The sequence below is a fragment of the Leuresthes tenuis genome, unplaced genomic scaffold, assembly GCF_036924035.1.
Source record: "Leuresthes tenuis unplaced genomic scaffold, fLeuTen1.0.hap1 SCAF_3, whole genome shotgun sequence".
NCBI classification, from domain to species: domain Eukaryota; kingdom Metazoa; phylum Chordata; class Actinopteri; order Atheriniformes; family Atherinopsidae; genus Leuresthes; species Leuresthes tenuis.
The window spans coordinates 10,176,071-10,179,773 of record NW_027325357.1 but is presented as its reverse complement, the minus strand read 5'-3'; positions in this window follow the sequence as shown (position 1 = coordinate 10,179,773).

Genomic DNA, 3,703 nt, shown 5'->3' with positions numbered 1-3,703 from the left:
ATAGATTTCATTCCTGCTCCTGAAGAGGGGAAGTGGTGTCAGATTATCAGGGCGAGGCCTGACGATGTGATGTGGAACTAAGACCAGAATGCAGGACTTGTGTGGATCGTTACAACTTCCAAAAGTGAACAATGTTATGTCTGCAAATTGGAAGTTGAATTCTCCACGATGTTTTCTGTAAGTTGAACTCCACCGTGTTTAATTTTTGCACAAACTGGAGGAGAGGAGAAGAGGACTGAAAAACAAATGACAGCTGATGTATTTGTGTTTCTGCTATGAACCCTAACAGAACCTTTTTGTTTTTTGTTAAGTTGTAATCAATTAAAAGTTTGTTTCTGTATTTAAAAAAAACAAAACTAACGGTTTGCCTTTAGAAAGTTTCATTTAAATTCAAACGTGCACATTTCTGCAAAAAATAAATTTTTGGACTGATTTAATAGTCATTTAATCAACGATAAAAAAAAAAAAAAACAACATAAAATTACTTTTATGGGTTTTATTTAAATCTGTAAGTCATGAACTCTTTGATTTATAAATCTCAAATTTACTTAAATTGACAGCACCTACGTTGCCTCCTTCCCAGCATATAATGCCAGCGTAAATGAGCGTTTGGTCATGAACCGATCTGAAGAGAAAACCAAACTTTTCAAGAGAAGACTGAAGCCAGGCAACACATACAATGGTTCAGGTTGTGGAGCCTCAAAACACAAACTGTGATACAAACTTTTGACTAGACTTCATGTCTACTTTGGTTTTCAAAGCAACTAACCAGTATTTAACATTTATTTCAAACAACTGTAATGCTTCCCCTTTATTTTGCCTGTCTGTTGAATCGCCTGCAAGTTCCTAAGGTTGTGTATCATCTGTTTTGTTCACAAATGCTGTTTCCTTCAGTGCTGTTCTTTCAGCTGACGAGTGCACGCATATTTGCTCCAGTCATCCGAATGTATCATGTTAAACCTCACTAAAACAATAGGCATTGTTTTTCAAGTTTTTATGGTCTCCAATCCTTGCAAAGAGCTCTGCACAGCCATAATTCTCATCTGTGGAGCCTTTAGAGAGTTGTCGAACGATGTGTATTTATAGCTGCAGCCCCTTTATGATTTTCTACTGTAAAGGAATAACAGCCTGGCCAGTAGAGGTGCAGCTCTTGGCCATTATTTACTGTGGTGTTGTACCTTAGAGACACGCAGCCAAGATACGGGACAGCAGGCATGCGGGAATTAGATTACACCAAAAATTTAGTGATCCCTTAAAGAATAGGCTCCCTTGTTGGGTGGATTTACCCATGTTTCTGCAATGGAGTTCCCATTTTGTAGACGTCTGCAGGAGCAAATGGCAAAAACAGGTCGAGGGAGCAAGTGAAAAATTTTCAAATTAAGTGTAGAGGTGGTTTGTGGGCACAGTGTGCAGCTGACATGTTGGCTCCTGTGTTTTGGGTGCAAAAAGACCCTGCTGTAGGTTCATTTAAAGAGGGAACATCTGATGTCTAATTACCTGTTGAGATGTGGTTTGGATTGAAGCAGCTCTTATGACAGCATGCCTTTCCTCTTGATGAGGAAATTATAGTGTACAGCCGTGCTCATATTCCCATGATTTGCATCTCAAGGCCCTCACCTGCTCCAATGCTTCAGTGCAAGTTTGAATTATGCGGTGGAGGAAATTCCCCCTCATCAGAATTGAAACAAATATATTTTTACTGCTGCCTGGAGGAGCTGGAGGTTTTTGAACGTAAAATTCACACAAGAAACATTTTGATTGCATTTGATAATACCCTGCAACTGAAATGGATCACAAATGTAGACTCTTCATCCCCTCACTGCTCAGATAATCACTGAACATCTGCAGTTGTGTTTTAGAGTTGAGTTATTGTGATATCTTGTGCAGGAGTGTGTTGAGGAGTAAACCAGTGACCCCTACGCGTTTTTTGGTGTGTGATTGTGTGTGTGCATGGAAACAGAAAGGGCACTTACAGGGCAGGGAGGATTATCGGGCTGCTCTTGATAACACACAGGTGGTTGATCTTGGGGTTTAGTGTCTGACGCTGTCCCTAAATCCACCACTTCCTACCCAATGCTCACACAGATACACACAGCGAGACAAACAATTCCTGTCCGGGGAGTTCATGCAATATCATGGCAAGGCTCAGATTACTGTCCGGGTAGCACAGCTTTAGGATTCTACAGAGTTAGGAATGGGATGAAATAGATAGTCGGTGTAATATTCTGCCAGTTCGTGCAGAGGTGAAGCATTATTGATGGGAACTTCGTTGTTTGAGGGTTATGTCTGACTGCCTCAGGATTCTTGTTTGACTTAAAGTTTAACGGCCTGTTGCTGGAGAGATGAATAGTGCCACTGCAGAAAAAGGTGTGGGGAAAAAATAGGGTTTTTAAAGGCACAAACAAAATAAGCAATAACTCTATGTGTCTGCAGCACATTCTTTAGTGACAACGATTCATCTTCAATTTCACACCCGAGTTTTCCCATGTAAAACCCCCATAAAGTGGTGCCTGCGTGAACTAAAACTCTCCATGGCTGCTGTTGGTGTTCGCTGTGGGGGCTGGAGAGCGAATAAGTTGACATTTATGGATGAGGTTTTCCACCATCTCTGCTATCAGGTTTTAAGAGTTGTTCCTAGCAGGAAGCCTCTCTGCATGCAGTGTTAAAGGCAGAGCGGAGGGACTCAGCTGACAAGTTCTGGGGTGGCTGCACTGTATTCACAGAGGCTTTGTAAACTGCGGCTGTGATGTGCACATCCATCACTGACCGGCAGCATGCTGTGTTTTAGTATTGGTGTGCATTTATTATACTGACGTGGCAAGGAGGACGAGAGCTGGGGGGAGGTCAGGATTAGGGGAGTGGAGCAGAGCGAGCTGGGGTCAAGATTAGGGTGTTGAGGTTGAGTGGACCACGCAGACGAGATTGAGTGGGGGATGGTTCAAGATACGCAGATTTTTGAGTTTTTAGGGGGATAAGGCACCATGGTAGCAGCCAGTGAAATAATCTTACTTGTTCTTCTACAAGTCTTTTCATTATTAGGAGGGGATTTGTGGAAACCAGAATTTGTGCGGATGAGGCCATGTTTTAGGAATTTCATGAACAAAATACATCAGGAGCACATGGATCAACCAAAAACCAGAGGCAAACACATCAGAGCTTAGTGGTAACTAGTTAGTCTTTGTAAATATTGCTCTAGAAGATGATCATGTTATGTATAAACTCAAAGTGTGCTATTTTCAAGTTTTTCAGATTATGATAATTTTCCATTATTATCCAACAAATCCCAGAAAAACAGCACCGTGTTGGTCCATCTCCCAATTATAAGACCTCCAACTGCAACGGTCATCTAGTTTCGCTCACAAGCTGCAGAAGGGAAATACAACTCGTGATCATTTTCATATCAGACCAGACGTCATTCTCAATTTTTTCTATTTAACAACACACAGACTTCACGGTTGTACTTAACTTGGTGAAGGTTAGAAATTAAGGCTACTTGGGCCCGTTTAGGAAAGGAGGACCGTCTCTCTTTAAAATCCATTGCTGTAATGTCATGTTCTTGTGTATCTCGTGTCCCCTGACAGTATAGGCTGGGCCATGTGTTTCACAAGTGATTTTCTCCATATTGATCCAGAAATGACTGTAGTTAAATGTTGACTATGTTAAGTGAGTGTCAAAAGAAGTTTAAGATTCATTTCAATTAAGA